Genomic DNA, 12,071 nt, shown 5'->3' with positions numbered 1-12,071 from the left:
CTTACAATTTGCAAAGCAAATGGTATTTAAAAAACCGTTTTTAATAAAATTATTAGAACAGGGACAATGATGATTTACCATTTCCATCATATAATTTTATTCTTGCTGTTTTTAAGTGAGAAATTGACTAACATTGATGATAATATTTGATTTACTAGTATAACTTAATAATTATATTCCTTAATATTAAATTACCCTTCTTTTAACAACAAATGTACATTCTGTTTTTTTAATGCGTGTTTCATGTATGAGTGAGTGCATGTGTGTGATCATTTTCTCCTCAAAGCATTCAATACAAATCATGTCTTCTAGTGTGGACTTAGTCTTTGCTATAAAACAGTGTGACAAATGCTTTCCTCTATTAATTTTAGAAATTAAAAATTTAGTAACAGAAAATGTATGATGCAATAGTTTTAGTGGATTTAAAATGTTTAAAAACGTCTTTGTTGGAAATCTAAAAGACTGTTCTTCAAAGAATCTATCTTAAGGAAAGAAACAATTGTTGGAAGATTTGGAACTAATATATAGGTATCTCCATGATTATTGATTTCAAAGTAGAAAAAGAATCCATCTTTCAAATTTTAATATAGTTAATAGCCCAGATTTTTGATGAATACAATGAGCAATCTAATCAGCAATCTCAGATAATTCACAATATCATTAATGATTAAATGTGTGTTAAATGTAATTTATTTTAGTTTTTATAAGAAAAAAATAGACCTTTAGTATTTATCAATAAAAAAACACTAATTGAATGTTTATTATATCAGGAACTTTTATTCTTAGTACTCATACATATCAACTAACTATATTTTCATCACAATCACTCATTCACAAAAATGCACCTGTATTGTAAATGCCAGACTTGTAGAAAAACCTGTTTAATCTTGGGTGGTCTCTTTGCCCAGGTTTGATTAAATATGTCTTTTCACAACAGGTGACTTTTTAATTGTTTTCTTATGGCAACCCATTTATTCTTCAGGCTTTGTTTGGCTTGCATTAGTTTTCAGAGTTAATGACCATGTGTGAGAACATGCTGAGTACAGGTGGCCAATGGTTATGCTGAGAATGTGGGTGTTATAGCAAATGCAGCGGGCAAGTGATTTAACTTTACCAATTAATCCAGTGGTGAATAGTTCTCTAACCCTCAAGGCCTTTCAAACAGAAAACAAGCTCAGAATGGGCACTTGGTAGTGCAAATACGAAATAAAGAATAAAGCGGCTTGTTCTTTGTATGTGGGGGCTTGCTTTCTGTAGTGGGTCGAATCTTTTCCCTTGCGCAGCTTAAGGGCTCAAATCAACTTTTTCAGAATGGCTTTTCAGTGTGATCAGTTCTATCAGGAAACTTGACATTTTCCTCCCTCTCACTTTTGCATCTCGTTCGTTGTTCTTCTGGAAGCCTGGGAGGCTGGCAGTTTGAGTCCTGGGGCTGCCTTGTTTACTTCCTCTTGACCAACAGACATGAGAATTACTATAATGAGGAGTTTAATAATCCCTAAACCCAAAGTAAATTCTAATTATTAGATATCCTTAAAAGCAGTTCAAGAAAAGAAGTTGAATTAGGAGTAAAATAATTATGCCCAGACAATCCTGACTGAAGAGAACCAAAACGAAAAATGAGATCTTTGGACTACCTAGGCTGCCAGAAACTAGCACCAAACACAGAAAGAGCTTTTCCACTGGGCTTAAACATTTTTTCTTCCTTTCTGACAAAAGGAACATTTGTTTGCAATTAGCTTAGGTAAAGAAAATAGCATCTGAAGTCTTGTTTTCCAATTGGAATGACCCCTATGACCTGCTATGAAGACACTTGAAATATTTGTTCTGTCTTGCATGGGGATGGGGCAATTTTAACAAATGTAAATATATTTGCCAAGTATTTGTAAGTTTTGAAATTATGCAAGTACCAAATTATGAAAAATAAATATTTGAAAGTATTTTAAGTAAAATGTACTGAATTCAACTTCAGTTCCACTGTGGGATAGTGAAAGCACTTGATGTGCGCCAAATTGATAAATACCAAAGAACATAGCAGGTTTCTACAAGTGTCAGTATGATGATCTGCCAAACAATAGGGGCACGGGAGTTGTAGACAATGCCTACGAGTAGCTGAAGTTCATTTTAAACCAACAGGGAAATAAACAAGAACCGTATACTCTACTGAGAAAACTATGTAAGTTGCACTACCTCTAGTTTCCTTTCAGCACATCAACTGATTCCTGTAATTATCTCACAGAGAAAAATGAGGGTTTGGAATTTTATTGGCCTTTTTTATAGTCAAATATCTTTGAAGTGATTTCAAAATGTGAGGTTTTTAGATGTGAGCATTCAGATTCTCCATCTTATTGTCTTCAAAGTTTAAAAATTGTGAACAAATAGTATTTATACTATTTTCTGAATATTTTTCTTTTAATATAGCCTTGAATTCTGCCTTATATCCATCCATTAACATTAGTGGCTTATCTCTGTAAAATTGAACCGATATGACTTAAGGGGGAAATGAAAGCTCAGTACTAAAATACTTTAGGAAAAAACAAACCTCTTCCCCACCTTCTATCACCTCAAACCCTCTTAATTCAGTGTTATGTGAAATATAGCTATGCTTCCAAGTATCCTTCTTTTAGAAACAAGACAGTAAAATTAAATTGAGAACAGGACGGCAGTGGTTCTTCTCTCCCAGTTTTCCAATATGAAGATTTCTATAAAGTTATAACATTGTGGCATTGGGGCAAGAGCCAAGATCTCTACTTCAAGCTTGGAAGTGCTCACTAATGTGACCTCACAAGTTCAAAGTGAAAAAAAAATGTTTTCCTCCCACCTTGTTAATAATAGCTATGTTAACCTCTTAATGCCCTTGGGTACTCACTTCAGTAAATTGGTAGCCAGAAAAAATTCTTGTTTTGAAAAACAACAGAAATTCAGGTGTCTACCAGAAATTAAGATGGCAGTGGAGGGTGAGTGAATGGCAAGAAAAGATTTAGCAGCTGAATTGAATACCGAAGGCAAATGTCTTTTTAAGTGTACTCTGTCAACTGTGTCCTAGATCTTCCTTCCTGAATTCTACTATTCCTTTTATATTTATTGTCCTTATCAAAAGTCACCACCTCTGCCAGGGCAAGTGAAAAAGACCTCCAAAACTTTTCCTCCTTTTGAAGAAATGAGTTAGTCTTTTTTTCTTGCTGTTCTTTTATACCCATTATATAACTAACTGGCCCCCTATAGACCATTTGAAGAGATTTGGTATCTTTAGAATACAGAGTTTTCAGAGTTAATAATATGATGTATTTCTCCATCAATTAAGTCTTTATTACTAACTCAGTAAACTTTTAATTTTTTTTCATGAAAGTCTTATACAAATCTTTGTTAGATTTATCCCAATGTTCTTTATGTTTTGTTACCATTTTAAAGAATATTTTCTGGTTATAGTTCCTTATTTCAGATGATAAATAGAATTCAATTGATTTTCTGTATTGATTTGTATCAAGCAATTTTACCAGTCTCTTTCTAATTCTAATAACATAAATTTATATATTGGAATTTTGGTTGTTTCTTGCTGCATAGCCAACTACTCCAAAACATGGTAGCCCAAAAAAACAATAATTTTATTATATCTTACAATTTTGTGGACCACATTGGCTTATAAGTTCCTTTTGCTGTGTTAGTCTGTTTTGATGTCAAAATTATGATGACTTCAGAAAAGCTCATTGGGATATTGCTAGTTTAAGACCCCAACTTGTAAAGAGCTTGGAAGTCATAACTCCATTGTCACAACTCCCTTGTCTACAAGACAAAAGGTGAACAAACTCATAATTAATGTTTTTTCATATGCCCATCAGAGAATTGTAATCACATGGCAAGCTACCGCCTCAAGATATGGAGAAAGAGGTGAATACAAGGCGTGATCAAAAATTATGGTGAATGTTTAAATTTAAAAAAAACTACAGTAAAAGACACATTGCCATTAATCCCCCTCAAAATACTTTCCTTCACTTTGAACACACTTACTGCATTGTTCTTGTCACTTTCTGAAGCAGTTCTGGAAATCCTCTTTCATGAGTATCCTTAGTTGCACTGTCATGGCTGCCTCGATGGTCTGAATCAATTCAAAACATTCATGGTCATTTTGACTTTGGGGAAGAGCCAGATGTCGCATGGTGCCAGATCCAGTGAATAAGGTGGATGAGGACACACTATAATGTTTTTATTGGACAGAAATTGCTGTATGCCAGAAGCGGTGTGTGACATAGAGTGTTATCATGATGGAGGATGAAGTAAAGACACTCACGAAAGAGGACTTCCAAAACTGCTTCCGAAAATAGCAAGAACAATGGGATAAGTGTGTTCAAAGTGAAGAGGAGTATTTTGAGGGGGATTAATGGCAATATGTCTTTTATTGTAATAATATTTTTATTTAAACATTCATTGTATATTATAATCATACTGCATATGCCATTATACATTCATCCAAACCCATAGAATGTATACCAAGAGTGGATCCTAATGTAAACTATGGACTCTGGGTGATAATTATAGGTCCATCAATCACAAAAAAGGTACCAGTCTGGTGGGGGCTGTTGTAGTGGGGGACGTTATATATGTGTGGGGGTAGGGGATATATGGGGAATCTCTATACCTTCTGTTCTATAAACATGAAGCTGCTCTAAAAAAAAGTCTATTTAAAAAAACAGGCAAAAAATGAGAAGTTAAAAACAAAAGAACAAGTGCAATTAATAGAAAACAATTACAAACATGATAGGTATTAACCCAATTATATAATCACCTTACACATGAATGAAGTAAATATATCAATTAAAAGTCAGAATAATAAGATCCACTTATATATCATCTGTAAGAAACTCGCTATAGCTTTAAAGAAACTGATAAATTAAAAGTAAAAAGATTAAGAATAATATACCAGCTAACACTAATAGAAAGATATAGTACCTATATTATTTTGAGGAAAGCAGACTTTAGAACTGAAATATTATTAGATATAAAGAGAGGTATTACATAATCATAATGAGGTGGGTTCCCAACCCAATATGACTAATGTCCTTATAAGAAAATGGACAAGTGAATACAGAGATGGAGAGACTGCCATGCAATGATGAAGACAAAGGTTGGAATTATGCAGTTAGAAGCCAATGAAAACTAAAGATTGCTGGCAAACCATCAGAAGCTAGGAAAATGCAGGGAACACTTTCCCTACAGGAGGATTACTTTAATACCAAAAACAGATCAAAGCGTTAAAAGAAAAAAAAATACTAAGGACCAATATCTGTCACAAATATATATAATGGAATCCTCAAGAAAATATTAGCAAACTGAATTCCACAATGTACAAAAAAAGAGATATTATATATCATGAACAAGTAGGATTTATTCTAGGTATGCAAGTTTGGTTTGACATTTGAAAATCAACTCATGTACTCACCAGGCTTTTAGAAGAGAAATTATATGATTATATTTATAGTTGCAGAAAAAACATAGCATTTGACAAACTTTGGCACCCATTCATGATGGAAAAACAAAACAATCTTAGCAAGCTAGGAATAAAGGAGAACTTCCTCAACATGATTGAAAAAAAATTAAAAAGTCTGTCAATACTCCTATTCAGTATTGTACAGGAATTCTTGTTAGTGCACTAAGACAAGAAAAGGAAATAAAAAGCATACAGATTAAAAAGAGGGGGAAAAAAACTGCCTCTGTTCACAAGTGACATAATTGTGTATGTAGAAAATTCTAAACAATCAACAACAAAAAAATTCCTGGAACTAGTAAGTAATGATAGCACAATTAAAGTATGCAAAGTTATTACATAAAAAAACAATTACTTCGATATGCCATCAGTGAGCAACTGGAATTTGAAATTAGAAACACAATACTATTTGCATTAGCACACACAAAAAAGAAACACTTAGGATTTTTTTTTTCCACCAAGGATTTTTTTTTTTAATTTTTATTAAATTTATTGGGGTGGCATTGTTTAGTAAAATTATATAGGGTTCAAGTGTACATTTCTATAATGCATCATCTATATATTTATTGTAGGCTCACCACCCAGAGTCAGCTCTCCATCCATCACCACATACTTGACCCCCTTTTCCCTCTTCTACTACCTCCTCTCCCCCTTACCCTCAGGTACTACTAAACTGTTGTCTGAGTCTGAGTTTTTGTTTGTCTTGTTTGTTTGTTGCTTTCAGTTTTATCTCCCACATCTGAGTGATGTCATACAGTTCTGAACTTTCTTGATCTGACTTATTTTGCTTGGAATGATAAGGAATAAATTTTAAAATTATCTACAGGAACTTTAATTATCTACAGAAAAACTATAAGACTCTGATCAAAGAAATCAAAGATCTAAATAAATGGAGAGTTAGTCCATGTTCATGAGTAGCAAGATCCAATACTGTTAAGATGTCAGTTCTTCCTAAAATGAGCTATAGATTCAACACAGTCCCAGGAAGTTATTTTGTGAATACTGACAAGCTATTTCTAAAGTTTACATGGAAAAACAAAAGATCAAAAATAGCCAACCCAGTACTGAAGAACAGTGTCAGAGGACTGACACTATCCAACTTCAAGACATAAAAGTATAGTAATCAAGACAGCATGGTATTGATGAAAGAATAAACAAATCAATGTAATAGGATATAAATCCCAGAAATATACCCACACAAATGTATTCAACTGACTTTGACAAACAAGTAAAGGGAATTAATGAAGAAAAGGTTGTCTTTTTAGCAAATAGTGCTGGAACAATTGAACAGCTACATGCAAAAACTTTTTTTAAAAAAAGAATCTAGACATAGACTTTAAACCTTTCACAAAAATAAATTCAAAATTGACCATAAATTAACATGTAAATTGACAAGTTGGAATTTATTAAATTATTTTTTGTGGGGAAAGATGCTATTAAGAGAATAAAAAAGCAAAGTATAGATGGGGAAAAATTCTTATAAAACATATCTAATAAAAGCCATGCATCCAAAATATGCAAATAATTCTTACAATTTAACAATGAGAAAACAAGCAACCCTATAGAGTATAGCATGGTGAATATAGTATTGTAATAACTATTTATGGTGTCAGATAGGTACTGGATTTATCAGGGTCATCACTTTGTAAGTTATATAAATGTCTAATCACTCTGTTGTACACCTGAAACTAATATAATATTGTATGTCAAATGTAATTAAAAATAAAAAATATATTTAAAAAATGGAAATAAAACGAACAACCCAATTTAAATATGGGCAAAAGATCTGAATAAACATCTCACCAAAGAAGATACACAAATGGCAAAGAAATGTAGCACTATACACAATAGCTAAGACATGGAAACAACCAAAATGCCCATCGGTAGATGACTGGATTAAGAAACTGTGGTACATTTATACAATGGAGTATTATGCAGCCATAAGGAAGAAAGAAATCTTACCATTTGCAACAACATGGATGGATCTAGAGAACATTATGTTAAGTGAAATAAGTCAGACAGAGAAAGATAAGTACCATATGATCTCACTTATTTGCTGATTCTAAAGAAAAGAATAAGTGAATGAACTAATCAGAAACAGTTTGGGAGACAATGAGGAAAAACTGAGGGTTGCTAGATGGGCGGGGGGGGGGGGGGGGGGGGGGGGGAGGGTGAGGGGATTGGAGGGCAGTCGGTGACCACAGGATGGCCACGGGGTTTGAAAATTAATCTGGGGAACGTAATTTGGTGGTTACCAGAGCGTAAGGGGGTTGGGGGGTGGGGGATGAGGGTGAGGGGCATCAAATGTACGGTGATGGAAGGGGAGCTGACTCTGGGTGGTGAACACACAGTGTGAATTATGGATGATGTGATACAGAATTGCACAACTGAAATCTATGTAATTCTACTAACAATTGTCACCCCAATAAATTAAAAAAAAAAAAAAAAAAAAAAGAAATGTATGAAAAGATACTTAACATCCTATATCACTAGAAAATTTCAAATGAAAATATCAATGACGTACAATTACACACCTATTAGAATGGCTGCAATACAAAACAGTAACAACAACTAAAATACAAAATAATAATAATAATAATAACAACAACAACAACAATGCCCAATTTTGGTGAAGGTACAGAGCAACATTCATTTCTCGTGGGAATTCTAAACGTTTCAGTCTTTACAAGATACTTTAACAGTTTCTTTCTAAGCTAAATATAATGTTACCATATGCTCATCTAATCAAGTAGAAAACTATGTCCACACAAAAATCATTAAATAAAGTTTGTATCTGTATTTATATGACCCAAATCTAGAATCAATGAAAATGTCCTTCAGTAAGTGAATGGATTAAAAAAAAACTGTGGTACATCCATACATTGGAATATTTTTCAGTGATTAAAAGAAATGAACTATAAATCATGAAACAACATGGAGAAAAACTAAATGCATATAGCTAAGTGAAAGAAGCCAGTCTGAAAATGCCACATGCCGCATTATTCCAATGATATGACATTCTGGAAAAGACAAAACTATAGAGGCAGGAAAAAGATTAGTGGTTGCCAGGGATTGGGTAGTGAAGGAATGAATAGAAAAATCACAGGGGATTTTTAGAGCAGTGAAACCATTCTGTATGAAATTGTAATGGTTGATACATGACATTATGCATTTGTTAAAACCTACATAACTGTAAAACACAAAAAGTGAGTCTTAATGTAAACTAAGAACTTTAGTTACAAGGGGTTCATTAATTTTTAACATACACCACACTAAAGCATCATGTTAATAAAGAGGAAACTATATCAGCAAAGGATATTTGGAAACTCTCCATACTATACTATCCGTTCATTTTTTTTCTGAATCAAAACTGTTCTAGAATCTAAAGTCTTATTAATTTTTTTAAACGTTAACTAGGGAGTGAAACCATGTTTTTCTGTTATTCTTAAGAGAATATTAAGGACTTGACTGGGCAATTCCTTGCTTCATTTATTTTAACTGTGGCTACTCATTAATGTTCTGCTGGCAGATGGGCTGGTCTGGAATGTCCAAAAAGGCTTCACTCACATGTCTGGAGTCTTGGCAGGAACGAATGAGCAGCTGGACTTAGCTGGGACTAATGATCTGAGAGCATACACATGGCCTCCCCAGCAAGTTGTTCTCAGTGTAGTCCAACGTTTTATATGGTGACCAGGGCTCCCAGAGAGTGTGTTGCATGATTTAAGAAGTTGAAGCTGCTTAAGTCCTGTGCCCAGAAACTGGTATAGCATCACCTGTTCGATAGCCTTCACAGAGCCTCCCAAGATTCACGGAGCAGCGACAGAGAACCCAACTCTTGATGGGGAGGGGGTCAATTTAGGACCATCTTTAATTCACCACATTCTTCATGAGAATGCTAACATCATTTCATCTTAATTATAATATTAACTGTAGATGTTGTAGATGCCTTTATGCCTTTTATTAGCTTAATGAAATTTCCTTTCATTCCTAATTTGATAAGTTTTAAAAGAATTGTCAAACATTTTAAAATGCTTTTTCCTCATCTGCTGATGTGATCACCTGGCTTTTCTTTTTTTATGAAATTAATGTTGTATAGTACTTATTATATAGATTTAGTAACTGTAAAGTCGTCTCCAATAAGAAAGGCTTAAAGAAGACAGAAGTTTATTTCTTTCTCATTGAATAGACCAGCATTAAAAGTGCAACTCTTGTATAGAATCTGTTCCTGATGCTTTCCTCCTGATTGTGCATCCATCCTTATATTGTTCTTAAAGGTATTGTATTGATATCAACATTTGTGCACACAGAAAAGGGGTGAAATCAGGTTTACTTTTTTCATTTAAGAGAACTGACTGGAGCTTAAACACATCACACCATTTCACATCCTTTTGGCCAGAATTTAGTCCCATCACAGCATGTATTTGCAAAGAAGCTTGGGAAATTAGAGGGCTGTACTGGAAAACACATATTCACATTAAAATAACAATAATGATTTTTAAAAAGACTATTTCTGGGAAGGCATATTTCTAGGCAAAAATTGTATTTATATGGAAAAAGGTAGTAATAAATATCGGGACAATAAATAGCTCTGGCACATGTGGTGAATTATACAAATCAATTTTCTGACATTAGCCCAAGCTTGCATATCTGGGATAAATGCAGTTAGCTGATGCTGAATCATCACTTTTTTTAAACAGTGCTGATTTGCTTTGCTGCTATTTGGTTTAAGACTTTTTTTTTTCATTAAAAAAGTTGGGCTATAAGGTTTCTTTCTTGTATTGTCCTAATCTGTTTTAGTATCAGTTATGCCAGTTTCAAAAAAAAATAATTTGAGAATGAAACCGTTTGTTTTTAAAATCCTCTTTTATATATATGAGTATGTTAGAATTGTTTCCTTGAAGCTGGATCTCTTTGCTTCATGATGTACTACGACTCTAAAATGACATTAGTTACTTTTTCTGACTATACAGATAACCTGTATGAACACACTGATGTGAAGGTAACTGTTTTTCCTTTCCTCCAGATGCCAAGTTTAAGACAGGTTTTAGTTGTTTTGTTGTTGGTTTTGTTTTGCTGTCATTTTCTGCTTAGCAGTTTTATTTCCTTTTTATCCTCATGATGCCAGTGTAATTGTTTTTCCCGCTTTGTAGGACGTGTCTCTTATTTGGGCTCCTATCCTAAGCAAGATATTATCTCCTCAGTCTCATTCCCATACAACTGTCAGAGCAGAAATTCAAGGTGTCCGGTTTCCCTTTTTTTTTTTTTTCAGTACTGACTACGGTAAAGCAGGCTTTTATGGCTGTTTACCTTCCAGATATTCTTCATCTCATTTTTGTTCTCTGTGGATTATTCCTGTCTTGCTATCTCAGTAATGCAGGTATAAACATATTTGGTCTTCCCCCTACACACACACACACACACACACACACACACACACACACACACACACTGGCTTTTTTGCTGTTTCAAGTGGGAAAGTCAATTAAGGTATCAATCAGGTCCATTTTATTGCCATAAAGAGAGGACATATCCATCATCTCTCCTCCTGCTCCCTCACTCAAAGTCTCTATCATTAAATAGGATCAAATAGTAAATATATATATATATATATATATATATATATGTGTGTGTATATATGTATATATGTACACACATATATATAATTATATATACACATGTATATAATTAAATTTCACATATTACTTTTACCAAAATATGCAGTAGACAATAAAAAGTGTAAGTGTAATTTTCCAGGTAATTGCTTCATTCATATTTTAAGTGAATCTGTTACCTGAGAAATATACCTGATGACTTAGTTGTTCATAAATCTTTCACTGCTCAACATTGAACACAGAATGCTGCTCCTACTCCTTAACTGTACATTAAAAGAATCTCAAAAGTGGCCCCAGTTGACAATTCTATGGTTCTGAAAACCTTTTCTTCAATTCATGTTTCTTTGTGTACAGTTTGGGCTACAACCCAGAGCAGTATTAATTACTTCATGAAAACTGTTTTCACTTTCTTGCTTTGTTGCTTGTGATACTGAGATAACTACCTACCTGGATTGGTTTTTATTCTTACATCCGCCTATCAAAATCTTACTTATCCTTGACGCTTCAATAACTTTTCAGATCAGTAGTCATATGTAATATCTCTCTCATCTATATTACCAAAAGATTTTTCAAAAATCTTTCAAAATAAAGTAACCTCATGATTCACATGATAATCATTACTCTATATGCCTGTCTCTCTAAACCATGTCATTTCTGAGGATAGAGACCATGCTTCAATCACCTCAGAATCTCCCTAGGAACCTAGGACTTCCCTCATTACTGTATCTGTCAATATATATTCATTGAATTAAATTATATTTTTTCCTTTCTGTTTCCTTTAAACCCCAGCACAATAAATGTATATTCCCAAAGTTATCTATGTCAAGCATTGGAGACCTTTTCCACTGACACTTAAACTAAATAAAATAAAGCAAAATAAAATAAAAAAATGCAGAGGACACTTTAACAAAATAACAAGAGGGTTTTATGAGTGGAAGGATTTAGCCTGAAAGGCAGGAATCTCTGTGGGCCTCTCGGAA

This window comes from Rhinolophus ferrumequinum, chromosome 4 (genome assembly GCF_004115265.2).
Source record: "Rhinolophus ferrumequinum isolate MPI-CBG mRhiFer1 chromosome 4, mRhiFer1_v1.p, whole genome shotgun sequence".
Lineage (NCBI taxonomy): Eukaryota > Metazoa > Chordata > Mammalia > Chiroptera > Rhinolophidae > Rhinolophus > Rhinolophus ferrumequinum.
Note: the sequence above shows the minus strand (reverse complement) of the source record.